The sequence below is a fragment of the Balaenoptera borealis genome, assembly GCF_965194805.1.
Source record: "Balaenoptera borealis genome assembly, chromosome: 10".
NCBI classification, from domain to species: domain Eukaryota; kingdom Metazoa; phylum Chordata; class Mammalia; order Artiodactyla; family Balaenopteridae; genus Balaenoptera; species Balaenoptera borealis.
This window is the reverse complement of record NC_138874.1, coordinates 98,319,921-98,337,789: the sequence shown is the minus strand read 5'-3', so window position 1 is coordinate 98,337,789 and position 17,869 is coordinate 98,319,921. Positions and strand designations below refer to the sequence as shown.

The window sequence follows — 17,869 nt, the reverse complement described above, 5'->3', positions numbered from 1 at the left end:
GAAATGAGAGTAACTGGAAGGTCAAATCAACATGCTGAAGAACCTCTAAGGTTTCTGCATTAGCTGTGTTCAATTATGATTTCTTATTGCCTTTCATTAAAGTGGGCTCATTTGTAGTGTCACGTTTAGATTGAGACCAAAGCAAAATTGTGTTTGTTCAGATTCTCCAGAAGCGGGCACGAAGACAAGGATTTGTGTGTGATTCATTATGGGGATGTTCCCAGGAGAAGCCAAGAAGGGAGTGAAAGAAGCAGGAAAGAGAAGGGGAAGAAGGCAAGCTGGGTTTTATTTATTTATTATTTATTTATTATTTATTTTTGGCTGTGTTGGGTCTTCGTTTCTGTGCGAGGGCTTTCTCTAGTTGCGGAGAGCGGGGGCCACTCTTCATCGTGATGCGTGGGCCTCTCACTGTCGCGGCCTCCCTTGTTGCGGAGCACAGGCTCCAGACGCGCAGGCTCAGTAGTTGTGGCTCACAGGCCTAGTTGCTCCGCGGCATGTGGGATCTTCCCAGACCAGGGCTCGAACCCGTGTCTTCTGCATTGGCAGGCAGATTCTCAACCACTGCGCCACCAGGGAAGCCCCAAGCTGGGTTTTAGACATCATATCAGCCTTCACTTTAGTGCTTCAGTGGCACTGGAGCACAAGTTACACTGCACAGTTTGTAGCTGGGCTTTCATACTCCTTCAGGAGTGCCTCACGACTCTCCATTTGGAATTAAACTCCCAGTCATTTCTGGCCTCTAGTATGTCTGTTCAAAGTAGTTCCATAAGCCCAAAGTTAGTCCTCTAAACAGTTTGCAGGTGCAAACCGTTAGGAGAAGCTCACAGAAATGCAGGATTTACTTGCAGAAGTGTAAAGGAGATCTGGGGGACATCAGCAGCATTTGCTACAATATTTTTTAAAAATGAGGAAAAAAATGAAAGCACCTACCGTATTATCAAACAAAACTGAGTTTAAGTCTTACCTGAGCACTTACTACCTGTGTCACATTATGTCACATTAGGCAAGTTACTGCATCTCCTTGATCCTTGGCTTCCTCATATGTAAAATGCATGTGATAGTAATGCCTACGCTATTGTTATAGGACTAAACTGGAAAACATATACAAAGTCTTTGTATTTCTCTTAGTATCACTTATATGTGGAATCAAATAAAATCAAACTCATAGAAACAGAAAGTAGGGAAGTGTTTGTCAGGGGATGGCATGTGGGGGAAATAGCGAAAGGTTGGCAAAAATTCTAACAGGATGGGAGGCAAGGGAAGGGGGTAGATTCCCAAATAATAATGGACATGTTATCAGAAGTTTGGTATGGAAGATAGATCTTGGGGAGAGAAGAGGGTTAGAAGCAAGTGGCTGTTACAATTGTCCAGTCAAGGGGTAAAAAAATATAAACCAAGGGAACTAAACTGAGATGAAAGGGAAATAGTGATAGTCAAGAGGTATTTTGGAAGTATAATTGAAATGATTTTTATGTTTGATTGTTTAGAATTAGGAGAAACAAAGAGCACTGTTTCTAGCTTTTTAGCTGTCATATCTGCAAGTCCAATATTTAAATTTAGGTGTAGCTAGATTCCATTTTCCCTGTAATATTGTGGAGGTTTCTCTTTTTTTTAAATTTTTAATCAGTCATCAATTTTATACACATCACTTTATACATGTCAATCCCAATCACCCAATTCAGCACACCACCATCCCCACCCCACCACAGTTTTCCCCCCTTGGTGTCCATACGTTTGTTCTCTATATCTGTGTCTCAACTTCTGCCCTGCAACCCGGTTCATCTGTACCATTTTTCTAGGTTCCACATACATGCGTTAATATACGATATTTGTTTTCCTCTTTCTGACTTACTTCACTCTGTATGACAGTCTCTAGATCCATCCATGTCTCAACAAATGACTCAATTTCGTTCCTTTTTATGGCTGAGTAATATTCCATTGTATATATGTACCACAACTTCTTTATCCATTCGTCTGTTGATGGGCATTTAGGTTGCTTCCATGACATGGCTATTGTAAATAGTGCTGTAATGAACATTCGGGTGCATGTGTCTTTTTTTTTTTTTTTAATTTTTATTTATTTATTTATTTATTTATGGCTGTGTTGGGTCTTCGTTTTCTGTGTGAGGGCTTTCTCCAGTTGTGGCAAGTGGGGGCCACTCTTCATCACGGTGCGCGGGCCTCTCACTATCACAGTCTCTCCCGTTGCGGAGCACAGGCTCCAAATGCGCAGGCTCAGCAATTGTGGCTCACGGGCCTAGTTGCTCCGCGGCATGTGGGATCTTGCCAGACCAGGGCTTGAACCCATGTCCCCTGCATTGGCAGGCAGATTCTCAACCACTGCACCACCAGGGAAGCCCCGCATGTGTCTTTTTGAATTACGGTTTTCTCTGGGTATATGCCCAGTAGTGGGATTGCTGGGTCATATGGTAATTCTATTTTTAGTTTTTTAAGGAACCTCCATATTGTTCTGCATAGTGGCTGTATCAGTTTACATTCCCACCAACAGTGCAAGAGGGCTCCCTTTTCTCCACACCCTCTCCAGCATTTGTTGTTTATAGGTTTTCTGATGATGCCCATTCTAACTGGTGTGAGGTGATACCTCATTGTAGTTTTTTTTTTTTTTTCACACACACACACTGTATTTTATTTTTACAAGAGATAAATAGACTGACACCAAGCATTGTACATGGATGACCACAACAAAAGCAACAATGATTGCAATTACCAAACATGAAACACACTCATACTATGTCATAATATTGACATTCGGTCCAGTAATCCTCCACTGTAACAGCTCCTTTACTTTGTAGTGAAAATTGATTTGTATATTCTTTGCCTCTGAGTCCTTGTGGGATTTTTTTTTTTTTAATTCAGACAGAAAGTCACAAAAATTATACTCATCCTCATCAGTTCACTCAGTCCCATGTAATTAATTTTTTTTTCATCTTGATCTTTTGTTAGCACTTTTATGAGTTCATCAGTTTTTCATTAGAATTCTGAAAATGCTTATTCATTCAGTTCAGCAGTACAGTCAGTTACCAGAAACCTGTACTTGTCAGAGTCTTTTCCATGAATTTCTTGGAGATGAAACCCTTTTATAGGAACATATTTGCAAAAGCATCAGAGTACACCCAGAGCTATCTGTAAATGACAAAAGACTTAAAAATGACCACAGTTAAAGATTTGATGAAAGTTCATAATAATGCAGTTGACAAGAAAATTAGTTATTTCTGAGATACACATTTTAAAGTAATAACTAGGATTATGACTTATAACATTATACCAGAACATATAAGGTTTTTAGAAATTTCATGTAATGTCTGAAACATTTATATTAACATATTTCCATACAAATAACCCAATGAAAGTTTAGTATTAGTTGTTTTGTTTGTTTGTTTTTTTATACTGCAGGTTCTTATTAGTCATCAATTTTATACACATCAGTGTATACATGTCAATCCCAATCGCCCAATTCAGCACACCACCATCCCCACCCCACCGCAGTTTTCCCCCCTTGGTGTCCATATGTCCATTCTCTACATCTGTGTCTCAACTTCTGCCCTGCAAACCAGCTCATCTGTACCATTTTTCTAGGTTCCACATACATGCGTTAATATACGATATTTGTTTTTCTCTTTCTGACTTACTTCACTCTGTATAACAGTCTCTAGATCCATCCACGTCTCAACAAATGACTCAATTTCGTTCCTTTCTATGGCTGAGTAATATTCCATTGCATATATGTACCACAACTTCTTTATCCATTCGTCTGTCGATGGGCATTTAGATTGCTTCCATGACCTGGCTATTGTAAATAGTGCTGCAATGAACATTCGGGTGCATGTGTCTTTTTGAATTACGGTTTTCTCTGGGTATATGCCCAGTAGTGGGATTGCTGGGTCATATGGTAATTCTATTTTTAGTTTTTTAAGGAACCTCCATATTGTTCTCCATAGTGGCTTTATCAATTTACATTCCCACCAACAGTGCAAGAGGGTTCCCTTTTCTCCACACCCTCTCCAGCATTTGTTGTTTGTAGATTTTCTGATGATGCCCATTCTAACTGGTGTGAGGTGATACCTCATTGTAGTTTTGATTTGCATTTCTCTAATAATTAGTGATGTTGAGCAGCTTTTCATGTGCTTCGTGGCCGTCTGTATGTCTTCTTTGGAGAAATGTCTATTTAGGTCTTCTGCCCATTTTTGGATTGGGGTATTTGTTTCTTTAATATTGAGCTGAATGAGCTGTTTCTATATTTTGGAGAATAATCTTTTGTCCGTTGATTCATTTGCAAATATTTTCTCCCATTCTGAGGGTTGTCTTTTCGTCTTGTTTATGGTTTTCTTTGCTGTGCAAAAGCTGTGAAGTTTCATTAGGTCCCATTTGTTTATTTTTGTTTTTATTTCCATTACTCTAGGAGGGGGATCAAAAAAGATCTTGCTGTGACTTATGTCAAAGAGTGTTCTTCCTATGTTTTCCTCTAAGAGTTTTATAGTGTCCAGTCTTACATTTAGGTCTCTAATCCATTTTGAGTTTATTATTGTGTATGGTGTTAGGGAGTATTCTAATTTCATTCTTTTACGTGTAGCTGTCCAGTTTTCCCAGCACCACTTATTGAAGAGACTGTCTTTTCTCCATTGTATATCTTTGCCTCCTTTGTCATAGATTAGTTGACCGTAGGTGCGTAAGCCTGCCAGCATCTTAATCTTGGACTTGTTGCCTCCAAAAGTGTGAGAAAATAAATTTTTGATGTTTACCACCTGGTCTGTGATGTTTTGTTATGGCAGCTCTAGCAAACTAATGTACTGCCCAACAATAGACCAATCACTGAATAAAGCATAAGGGGTATGGGGCACTCTTACTAGCCAGGTTGAATCAGGTGCTCACCCCTGAAGCTGGAAAAGTAGGGGATGTATGATTGACAGTCCCAAAAGAATCAGAAAGATTAGAAGAGAAAAATTTTGAAAAATGTCCCCAAAACAATCGTTTCTGAACTAATGCTTCTCAGTTTGATAACAGTCTTCATTGGGATTGATCCTAGACAGCCACAGTAATAGAGGAGTAATAAGCATACCAAAGAAATGGAAAGATAAAGGGAGAGACAAAAGTCAAAGCTTCTTATTGAAATACACATGCCAGGAGATGCTAAAGTTGTGTGCCAAGCCAAGAAATAAGAGGCACACACATGTGAGTGATGTATAGTACCACTTGAGCTTTTAAAAGAAGAGACATATATAAATGTGCCTCACTAATGAGAGATATTCCAAATATATATACACACACTATATGGCAGCAAGAGATGTCTTTCTTCTAAAGCACTGACTCCCAACACTGAGACTGGGATTTCCAAGTCCTCGAGTAGAATCATGAAATTAACATAGGTTCATTTGGGTTATACTCAAGCTTAGTGATCATTTTGCTCATTGCCAACTTATCTGTGTTCACATTCTAAAAAAGAGAGGTTTTGATTAGTACACTTGCTTCCATCTAATTCGCCCTACTCCTGTTAGGAGGAATTTCATACATATAGACTCAGAGGTGGTTTGCCTTCGTCATATCTGGCCAATGTATCGTTGCTTTCAGCTCACAGCCAAGCCCTGGTCCAACCATATGTGATCAGAATTGTAGAGATGGTTTTATTTACTCAGAACATGAAGCATACACCATAGCAAAACATCTAGGAAATAGAGTTGGTGCTACTTTCCTGAGGTGATTCCTCCACCATGAAATCAACACTGAATAGCTTAGAATCCACAGTTGATGATGAATGACCATTACAATGATAATGATGGTGATGGTGATGGTGATGATGATGATAATGTGATAGTTTCACTAAAATTTCTTTCTAAGCCAAACTCTATTATAAGTGTTTTATTTTATTTACTCATTTAATCTCCAAAACTACCCTACCAAGAAAGTAATATTATTAACCAATTTGGTGAACATGGAAAATAAGCAGAGTTTAAATAGTTTGCCCAAGTCTTCAAAATTAGTAAATATTGAAGAAGGCAAAATAGTACTCTAATCAAAAACCTAGTTCTAAAAGTGCTTTAGCTGTTTTGAATAGGCTCAGTAGACCTTGATAATTTCTTTGGTGTTTTCCCCAAAATTACTTCAGAACTTGACCAAGGATCGTTTTTAGGAAGCATACCATTCTGAATTCAAGGAGGGATTACATCCTGCAGAGAGAGGGAGTTGTCATGAGTCCCAGAGCTGAAGGCTATGATTCCAAAGTGCTCCTGCTTCTGAGATTTTGCTGAGTGGCTTTCACCATTCACTTAAAATGGAACATTTCAAACTCAGACTGTAGTAACCACTAGCTTAACCATAAGGGTGATGAGTTTGGGATTTCCTTTTTCTTATGAAAGTGCTCACTTTTTCACTTTTGCTGGAGAAGTGTATAAGAACTCCACCCTCCTTACTCAGCATTCCAAATTGCTCATTTGGTGACACTGCATATGTATCTTTGAGAAGTTATAGCTTTTAAAAAATATAACTTCAAAGTTTTTGTTCTTCTGAAACCACGTTAAGAGACACACTTGAGCAACATCTCCCTTCAGGTGACAGAAGTTTCCACCAACATGTGTTTCCAAAACTATTGAAATCACTATCTCACTTCTTACTTCATAGCTAGGTTAATCACACAACAATAAATGTAATACCTCCATATTATTATAGATAGTGTGTCAATGAGATCTGGCAATAACGATGCCATCCAATAAATCTGATGAATATGGTTAAGTTTCTTTATTATGCTAGCATCAAAAATGTTGGTTGACTGAAAAATGACTTGTTTTCATAGGAGTCAGAAGGAGAATAGTTCAAGTTCTCATGTCAATTAATAACAAATAGCAGGTATTATATATTGTCAAATAATCACAAATAGTTCTACACAACAGAGCTTGAGTACCCTGTGTGCTGTAGCTGAATAAATCACTAACCTTGACTATATCCTTGACTATTTGTTGAGTAAATAACTAATGAAGGGAGGAGGCTTCCACAGGGGTCTGTGAGGCTCTTGGAGATCAGTGTTCCTGGTCATTGAGCTTCATCTTTGCTCATTACATCTTCCTTTTTTGTGTGTGGACTCTGAGTAGAAGCTCCAGCTCCTTCAGTTTCATCGCAACCACTGGCTGTTTCTGAGCAGGGTCCTTCCTTTCCTGAATCTCCTGTGGAACACAAAGGGTTCTCATAGATTCTCTTATCTCCCAGTTCCTAATGTCAGCACAGTAACTACGGAGAGTTTCAAAGATTTTTGCTCTGTTAGTTACCATGCGAATCCGATGGGGAGTAAAATGGGGCCGGTTTCACCTGCTCACCATATACACCAAAACATATTTGCTTCTCGGCAGTAGAAATAGGCATTTACAGATGAAGGGACTAAGAGCAGGAAAGACTGTGGGCTTGCAACAAGTGAGCTGTTCCCTCTACACTAAGTACATTACTTAGGCGCATAAAGAGCTTTCTTCTGCTTCCTAATGGCACTGGCAGTCTCCATGCATTGCAGTCCCTGGAGGCCTCAGCAACTGGAGTATATGGACACTGCCATTAAGGTAACAGCTTCAACCAGCTTCAGTCTCTCCATTCAAGTTTCAAAACTTGGTACAGCTTTGATCAGTTGTCTCCCCCTAGGAGGTGGCCAGACGTCAGGGTCAAGTTGCAAGGACACTGCACATCATTACTTCAGGTCCACCTCTGTGGCTGGGGCTGTTCTCAAAGAAGGGCAGTTGTGAACTTGGAATAAACCTGATTGGTATTTGCTACGACATGCATTCCTATTGATCCCATACAAATGATTCTCTCCAGTTTAAGTGGAAAAGCCTGAGGGCCGGCTGGGACCTGGGCGCCTGGCTCCCTCAGTGATGACAGCTGGGCAGGGTCTGGGGACCTGGCCCTGAGGGTGCCGCCAGCTGATATCTGCCTCCTCGGCGGGGCCTGGACACTGGCGGGGGGACCCAGACTAGGTGCTGGACCAAAGCTTCCGGGCTGGGTGACCAGCCCATGCAGGGACCCCCGCCTCTTAGTCAGGACCTGGACCTCAGAGGGCGAAAGTTGAGCCTTGGGACCTTGCCTTTTCTTGTCAGAACAGAGAATACCACTTGTTTTGGTGGAGGTCTACAGGAACATTGTGACCTGACCTCCAGAACAAAGGATCTGACACCAAGAAATTTGTAACAAACCAACCACACCCCTCCCTCACGTTTCCTATAAAAGGGCTTTGCTGAAAGCTTTCGGGGAGTTCAGGGTTTTTAAGTAATGAGCCACCCGTCTCCTTGCAGGGCCCTGAAATAAACCTTTCTCTCCTCCAAACTCCGAAGTTTCGGTATTGTTTAGACTCACTGCGTGCTGGGCACAGGGACTTGCGTTTGATAACATTGCCTCAAATCACTCAACCAGAGAGTAGCAGAGCTAGGATTAAAATTCTGTCTTACTGTGAATGCAGTGCAGTTAAATACCTTTCTATGTCGGATGAATGCATTCATAGACTGTCACTGACTCAAGGTTGCTGCAAATTCTTTGAATTTCTTTCATTTTGGTGTTGGGTTTTATGTGTCCTTCCCTTGAATCTGGGTGGAGTCTGTGACTGCTTTGACTAATAACTTACTAACATGTACCCACCTTTAACATGTACTTAACATGCATTTAACACAAACTTTTCTTTTTTAATCTTAATCTCTCAAAAAAGAATTATACTTTTTTCCATCCTTCTTTCAGCCTTCAATGGAAGACCCAAATGCAAAGCAGGACTAGTAGCTGGCTGTTGTAAGCAACTACATTTCACACTTAGTTGCTAAATCATTCAAGCAGGAGTCATTTGTCTAACATACATATACTTGAATAAATTAGTTTTTTGTGAAGAATGTGGTAGATTTATTGGCTAGTGGTTACTAATAACTTATCACACTCTCATTTGTTTGAAATTTAATTTAACAACAATCCATAATTAGATTAAATAAAAGTGTCTTTATCTAGTACTAATGCACTGGAGGAAGTATAATTACAGCTCATTGCCGTATCATAAAAAACATTATGGTGATTCCAATTGCCCGGTGGTTGCTGGTTTATTTCAAAATGCGCATAATATAGACCATTCAATAACATTTTCATTTACAAATATAAGTTTTAAAATGGTCAAACCATTAGGAGAAACTGGCCAAAGGACACACAGGATCTCTCTGTATTATTACTTACAATTGCTTGTGAATTTATAATTATCTCAAAAAAATGTTTCAGAAGTATGGTTGACATTCTCCATTGCTATACACATTACTCCCCTCCCCTAGGTTTTTCTGCTTCTGTGAGATGAACAGAAAAAAATAATACTTTCATAAATGTGTTGATTTGAAAGAGTCTTTGGTTTTTTCCTGAGATCTTGACTAAATTCCAACATCTTAGGAACCACTACATCTTCACAGGACATCTCTGAAATGCTCCAGTACTCAAAGGAAAAGATAGTATCTGTTACTATAAAACTCAGGGGCAAAGATATATTTTGATTTGATATAATGGGTAGTTTCAGTGGTGTTTCTGCCTTAGGGCCAGTGGGTTGGGTTTTGCTCATGTGGCCCAGAAAATAGAAGAGTGTAGTATAGCCTAGTGGTTAAGTATGTAGGCTCTTAGAGTAAGGCTGTTGACTTGGAACCTTGGTCCTGCAACTTCCTATCTATGTGACCAGAGACACATTTCTTAATGCTCTTTTGCCCCTGTTATCTTATTTTAAAATAGAATTAGTAATAGCACTCACTGCTTAGAATTCCTGAGCGAATTGAATCACAGAATACATATGCCTGACATTCAATGAGCTCTCAGTGTTAGGGGTACTGTGGTTATGACTCTGCTACCTCAAAATATTTAGCCAAGAGAAACAGCTGAAATTAGATGCTTTCTGCCTTCAAGCTCTGTTATATCTGATTCCTAAGTCAGTCCTGACCAGGTCGTGGGGATTCATCAGCAGTCTCTGCCCTCCAGGTCATAGAGTGAACTGCCTGCTGTGGATCTGGAATTAATTGCGCCTATTTTGTAGTCTGGATCCCTGAGTACCCAAGTTGCAACCTTCTCAAACCCAGTTTGTAACTATGTTGATTCAGCCTTTGCTTCTTGGTCTGTACCTGGATTTTCTTTGCCCTAAACCTGGTTTCCTGTTGAAAACAAATTTTGTCCCTGGATCCCTGACCCTCTACCCTGACCTTACCATCCTCTTTTATGGAAGTGAATACTGTCCCTTAATTGCCAGCCACAGGATGGCATATTGATGCAAACAGACCAATTACTCAGAGCTGTAGCACTTCTGACCACCTGTATTAGAGCACTATGAACATGCTTGGCAAGCAGCATAGGGGCCACTTAAAGAAATATGTTTTATAATCTGGGATGTGTGTGGTACCATGCAGAGAGGGGCTAGATGATCCTATGAAGCCAGGCCCAGAGCAAATTGTAGTCACCTGGTCCAGCAGATCACCCTTGATCACCCAGAAAAAACATCACTTTGACCCTCAACCCACCTCCCTGGGACTGAAAGAACTCTCTGATCAGATATCCCCTATATTTCTGGTTCAGATGAATAGTGGTATAAATTGATGATTTTTGTGTGTGATTGAGGAAGGAAAGCACAGGGTCTGATATTCCTAGGATTTCCCTGGGGGTTTTCCCTGTGGGGAATTTTTCAGTTTTTGGTAGAGTTAGTTTGAAGAGAGGATAGGGGCTTGGGAGTTTGGGGGTCAGCAAAAGAAGAGACCTTGTTAGAGATAAAATTAAACCATAGTATTAGCACAGTTGAAATGCTTCAATAAATCTATACAAACCCCAAAGTACGGAGCCAGACACATACTGTTCAGGAAATGTAAGCAAGTATTAATTTTATTATTCGTAATTTGTTAGCTGATTTAAATGTCATAAAGGGTCACTCTTATCCCTCCAAAATATCTGGGGTATTTTGGAGTGAAAATAAAATCAGACAAATCTCCAAGGGGAGGAATTTGGAATAATGTAGCAATAAAATCACCAAGAATATTAGAAATAAGTATATTAGTGTAGAAATAAAGTCATCTTTTTGTTGCAGGAAGGGGGACCCCTTCCAGGGCCTGAGAGTGGGCTCTTGTCTAACACTCGGAAATGAATTGTACGAGGAGACACACGTGCTGACAAAGCAAGAGACTTTATTGTGAAGGGGCGCCCCGGCGGAGAGCAGCAGGGTAAGGGAACCCAGGAGAACTGCTCTGACACGTGGCTCACAGTCTTGGGATTTATGGTAATGGGGTTAGTTTCTGGGTTGTCTCTGGCCAATCACTGTGACTCAGGGTCCTTCCTGGTGGTGTGCAGATCACTCAGCCAAGATGGATTCCAGTGAGAGGGGTTCTGGGAGGTTGGTAGGCCATATGGACTGGCGTCTCCTCTCTCCTTTTGACCTTTCCCGAATTCTTCCAATTGGTGGTAGCTTGTTAGTTCCGTGTTCCTTACCAGGACCTCCTGTTGTTAGGTAACTCATGCAAGTGGCTACAATCTAGCCTGGCCAGGGCCGGTGGTTTGAGTCAGTGGTTCCCCTAACACTTTCAAAACATGCTCTGGCTTTAAACTCAGATACAATTAAGTAGAAGAGAACTTGAATTCCCATATGTATTCATCCAAAAGTTAACATGATCTGGTAAAGCCCTTTGCAACTTTTAGGGCTTCAATACTGTATCAATTCCTTCTTGCTAAATGGAAATTGAAGAGCTTGTAAACATCTCCCAATTGGAGGCAAGCAGGAGTCATCTTTCAGCGGCTTCAGAACTCAGAGTAGGGTCAATCAGTTGACTCAGTTGAGATAGGCAAGCATTAAATTTGTATTTTTCAAAATTTTGATACATTTACTTTCACTTTTTTCCTGCTTAACACCTCTATTTTTGTTCATTCCGTGTCCACAAAGATAAAGTTCTTATATAGAATTAAAAAAAATTCTGTTCAAATGAAAACCATCTGTGAAAGCACATTGATGGGAATGTACCTAAACAAGCATATACTTTCTAATTAGCTCTTTTCTGTTGCTCACAGTGCATAATTAAAGCTCATTGAGACCAATTCAAATGAAGAACTGTCTTCTTTATTTCTTAAAGTATCATTTAAAGTGGTTTTGAAATTGACATTATCCTAATTACCTTTTCTTAGAAATGAGCTTATGAGCTTTCATCATGAGAGAGGAGAAATTGAGATCAGCCTGGTGGTTGATGCAGGTTTGCTGTTGCACTTTCCTTTGCTTTTGTTTGCTTTTGACCCTCAGACTTATTACTTGACCTTTACTTTGTACCAAAGCCCTGGCTTCCAGCGTGTGTGCGTGTGTGTGTGTGTGTGTGTGTGTGTGTGTGTTTAGCATTATGTGTGGGGAAGAGGTGAACGTGAGTGGTTACTGAAGTTGAATCTGGAGCCCCCTCTCCAGATACTGGAATCAGCTCTTGTTGCTGTATTTAAGAACCAGTAATTAGTTGCTTAGGTTATTTCAACTTCATTTTTGTACTTGAAAAATTCATGCCAAGGGAATTCCCTGGGTCCAGTGGCTAGGACTCCATGCTTCCATTTCAAGGGGCATGTGTTCGATCCCTGGTCAGGGAACTAAGATCCCGCATGCCACAGCATGACCATAAATAAATAAATAAATAAAGCCAAAGACTATGATGTTTCCATCTGTCCATAGCACGGTGTTGGAGGAGAGGTGCTTGGCATCTCCACAGCCACCTGCATTGTCCCTTTGAACCTGTTCTGAGAATTGGATGGGAAGAGGTGTTGACAGATTTTCAGGTAAAAACAAGAAGTGCATGCTGAGTTGTCTGGATCCTTGCCTAGCTTTCTCTTTCTGAAATCTGGATGATATATGACCACTAATGCATTGAAGAAAAATACGTTAAATTAATAAATTAAATAAACAAAAATAAGTGAATGTGGTAAAAACAGCTACATTCTAATCAGCTTTTTAAACTGGCATAATTAATAAATAGACAAAGAGGTGGAGCACGGGGGCTAAATGCTTTCTATATCCTGTCCAGTAACCACAGACTTTCTCTTCATGCTGAATGCTATAATTTATAAATGTGCCTCCTTGCCCATTAATCATTAATCATAGCTGTCTTTGACTATTCTGATCTTCAAAGGACAGAGTTGACATTTTAATGTAGCACCTGGGCATCTCTATTCATTCCTTTCTATATTATTTAACTGGAATAGCATTCCTGAGAAAATGGAGCATGTGTTTGCTTAGCCCTTTAAGTAACAGTTGATATTAGCCCTTCCTTTAGCTCTCACCTTTATTCAGCTATTGAGAAAGGGAAAAGCATTTCATAAATAAAGACAAACAAATAAAATAGAAGGCTACATTTATCCCAATAGGGTAACCTGAGAAAGGAAGCAGTTCATTTAAAATCAATCTGGTTTTAAAACTTTCTTTAGAATTGAGAATTTTGTAAATTTAGGGAATTACATTTCCTGAACTTTTTGGGTATAATACAAATTTCAACCCTTTCCTGTGAGGAGGAATAAAAAATGATGAGGAATGGCTTTAGGGAGACTGGTGTGTGTGGGGGGGAAAGTATCTGCACCAAGGGTGCTGGATTGTTGGTTTGAAACCTTGAGACCTTACTGGGTGAAATCTGAAACTGGCCTCCTTACATAGAGGGCAAGGAGAATCCAAGAAAGAGGCAGACCACCCCAGACTGGTAGGTGGCAGGTTTAATAAGCAAGGGAACTTACATACAAGGCTTGTCTTTGGCAGCCACAAAATGGGTAGATCTCTGCCCCACCTGCCAGAATCTCAAAAGTTCAAATAGAGGCCTTATCTAGGTTCAGTCATGTATACCATCCAGATGGTCTCAGCAACACGTTGCTCTCTCAGGGCTGTGTCCTTGAAAATGGTTCCCACTGTGGGAACGGTGGGCAGGCTGTACATTCCAAAGGCAGGAGAGGAGGTAAGGAATCTTGAATTGCCTGGGTCCAGCTTGCTGGTCAACTAATATGCACATCGTCTCAATGACCATCTCCAACATGAGTGCCTTTGTGTGCATAAGAAGTTGACTTCATTGATGCAATGTTATGTGTATGTGAGCAAATACAGGAGGATTTAAGTCAGAATCAAGTCATAGAAGCATAGAAACTGGAAATTGCTGAACCTCTTGAAGCAGGTGATTGAAGTCCAGGGTTAGCATAGCCTGCCTTCCCTCCCTCCCTCCCTCCCTTCTTTTCTTTCTTTTCTTTTCTTTTCTTTCCTTTCTTTTCCTTTCTTTTCTTTTCTTCCCTTTCCTTCCCTTCCCTTTTCCTTTTTCCCCTCTTCTCCCTCCCTCCCTCCCTCTCCTTCCTCCCTCCCTCCCTCCCTCCCTTCCTTCCTTCCTTCCCTCCTTCCTTCCTCCACTCTGCCTTCCTTCCTTCCCTCCCTCCCTCCCACTTTCTCTTTCTTTCTTTCTTTCTTTCTTTTCTTTCCTTCTTTCCTTCTTTTTTCTTTCTTCCTTTCTCTTTCTCTCTCTTCCTTCCTTCCTTCCTTCCTTCCTCCCTCCTTCCTTCCTTCCTTCCTTCCCCCTTCCTTCCTTTCTTTCTCCCTTTCTTTCTTTCTTTCTTTCTTTCTTTCTTTCTTTCTTTCTTTCTTTCTTTCTTTTCCCCAGCTTTATTGAGGCATAGTTAACAAATAAAAATGGTATGCATTTAAGGTATACAATGCAATGATTTGATATATATGTATATATATATACACTGTAAAATCATGATCATAATCAAGTTACTTAACATATCCTTCACCTCACCTAGTTATCATTTAGCATAGCCTTCCAAAGATCCTGATTACTCGTTCTGACACACTATAGTAGACTCACAGGGGAAGGTATTATTGGAATAATTTGAGGACTGTCAGGACATTGGATTAATTGACATCTCAAGGAGTTTTTTATGACTTTGAGATTAGTTAAATTATTATATACCATATTTACTAAATGTTACATATACTTCATGTTATAAAGAACACATGCAAACTTCTCCAGATAGAATTAGAGACTTTTTTCAGAAACAATAGATTATAAATCCTGGCACAGTTCTACCCTGGATTTGGGGAAATGCATGCACTTTTATGGAAACAAACGGTATGACTATAATGATTTTCTAATTTCTCATCATTTTTTATATTCCCCATCACAAAATGAAAATCAGGTACATCTTTTTGTAAACGTTATGTGTTTTGATCCCTTTGACTTTGAAAAGGGTTTGTCTTATTTTTTTTTCTCAGTCCACTTCTGCTGCAACTAACATTACACCAAAAAGGCTCTAGCTCTGGTATACCAAAACCATGTCTTTCTCTCTGGACAGTGAGGGCCAGTTCTCCACTTTGATTCTGAAAATGATGCAAAGACTGCTTCAGAAGCAGGGTATGCGTCTCTAACCTTAGGTGGAAAATAGACTGATATTTATGAGGCAGTAGCTCCCAAGTTTCATTTTGAAAACCAGCATTTTTAGTTTTGGTTAGATAAAGGATTTTAAAAACTATATTGTCCAGGATTCAAGAAAGTGGATGGACAAAGGCTGTGTTTGATTGTACCATGAGCAGAAAAGAGAGGACACCAGGGAAGGTCATCAAGTAACAGAATGGGGGAAGCTGGGTTAGAAAGCAAAAACAGTGTCCTGTTGGCTGCAGGTGTGGGGAGAGATTGCAGGAACAGAGAAGGCTGTTTATGTTTGAGGCTGATCCGGGGGAAGGGCCTAGATAGCAAGCTGATCATATCATTTTTTTTTTTTTATGTTTTTATGTTATATTGGACGAAGTTGATTTACAATGTTCTGTCAGTTTCAGGTGTACAGCAAAGTGATTCAGTTAAACATACACATATATTATTCTTTTTCAAATTCTTTTCCCATTTAGGTTATTACAGAATACTGAGCAGAGTTCCCTGTGCTATACAGTAAGTCCTTGGTGGTTATCTATTTTAACTTTAGTAGTGTGTACATGTCAGTCCCAAACTCCCAATTTATCCCTCACCCCCACCTTTCCCCCCGGTAGCCACAAGTTTGCTTTCTAAATCTGTGAGTCTGTTTCTGTTTTGTAAATAAGTTCATTTGTATAATTTTTTTAGATTCCACATATAAGAGATATCATATGATATTTCTCTTTCTCTGCTTGACTTACACTTCACTTAGTATGATAATCTCCACGTCCATCTATGTGGCTGCAAATGGCATTATTTCATTCTTTTTAATGGCTGAGTAGTATTCGATTGTATATATGTACCACATCTTCTTTATCCATTCATCTGTCAATGGGCATTTAGCTTGCTTCCATGTCTTGGCTATTGTAAACAGCACTGCAGTGAACATTGGAGTACATGTATCCTTTTGAACCATGATTTTCTTTGGATATATGCCCAGGAGTGGGATTGCTGGATCATATGGCAACTCTATTTTTAGTTTCTTAAGGAACCTCTATACTGTTCTCTGTAGTGGCTGTACCAATTTACATTCCCACCAACAGTGTAGGAGGGTTCCCTTTTTTCCACACCCTCTCCAGCATTTATTATTTGTAGACTTCTTGATGATGGCCACCCTGAACACACCCAATCTCGTCTGATCATATCGTATTGTAAACAACAAGATTCTTTCTGCCTTTTATTTGGATCCCTTCTAGAATCAAAAGTCTAGAAAAAGTCAGGTATAAAGGGGACATCAAGAATATCCTTGCCATACTTCACAAGAACATGGTTTATACCAATCTTGTTTCTAAGTACTCTACAAGAATTTGTGAAGTTTTTATTATATGTTCTGTACAGAACCTGAAGATCTATCTCAAAAACTTTACCACAACCCTGTGAGGTATGTACTATTATTACTCCATTTTAAAGGTAAGGACATTGAGGCTTAAAGAATTTAAGTAACATAAACAAAGTCTCATTATTCAAAATGGTAGTGATGGAGTTTGAATCTAGGTCCGTAAGACCAGAAAGCTCTTAATGATTGTTCTGAATTGCTAGGACACTATTGGTGTGAAACGATTTATTTGTAGGTAATTGAAATTAAATAAGTACCATTTACATTTTAAAATGAGATTTTGTTGAGAAGAGTAATAGCATTCAAATGCTATATGGTATGGAATTAATAATTTGTGTCTTTTTCTTGTCACCAAGTGCCCATACAATTAACCAAGCATTATTGAGGTAGCTTTGCAATTTAGAGATGTGTGTTGGCAAATAATTGTATGAGAGCCTGTGGTAAAAGTCGGCAGTTTTTAAGCAGAAAGGAAAAGATTTAGAAAGAAAACTCTATTATAAAATCATCAACTTCTTGCTTAAGGTAAAAATCTTACAACATGCTGGAAAAATATATTACAAATGAGTGCAAACCATCATCTATATTTTTGCTCTTGTGTTTATGCCTGAGGCCTTTTTATTTAATCATTGTTTTATTAATGGACTTGAACCAATGAACAAGGTGGTGAAAGCTGCAGTACCTGTGGTATAAAGTATATTTCTGAAGAATGACTTTTATTTTTCACATCCAGGTGTAATACATCACGGAAGTCAATTTAGCATGAGTAGCATTAATATACGGTTGAGGGCTAGGAAATTTTTCAGAGACCTAAGCACAGCCAAATCAATCCATATTGGAAGAAGAAATTCACCAGAGAAAAGAGCTCTTCTCCATTGTATATTTGGTTGTACTATTATGTCCAAAGTTCTATTCTCAAAGGATTATGTTATAGGGAGAATTAGTCTGTCATTTACATAATATGTAATAGGCTGTGCATTCAAGATCAGGAAATAGTTTATCTTATTAATGCTATAATGGTTTGGCTTTGAAGCTTCTAAAAAGACAGATACTATGGCCCTGGAGTGAAGTCTGTTACTGAAGATAGGAATATAGAGAAATTGGATTC

General features: G+C 39.4%; 1 protein-coding gene across 9 annotated transcripts in view; it reads left to right on the top strand.

The window, feature by feature from the left end:
• LOC309636184 (uncharacterized protein) overlaps positions 1–17,869 on the top strand; it is a gene marked incomplete at its 5' end in the record, with an annotated part of 720,691 nt that overhangs the window by 239,445 nt on the left and 463,377 nt on the right. The window contains one exon of one of the 9 annotated variants that reach the window (XM_082408529.1): positions 12,671–14,170. The exons of the other annotated variants lie outside the window; for them this stretch is intronic. Of the gene's footprint in view, positions 1–12,670; positions 14,171–17,869 lie in introns of those variants that run through there. 9 annotated transcript variants of the gene reach the window in all.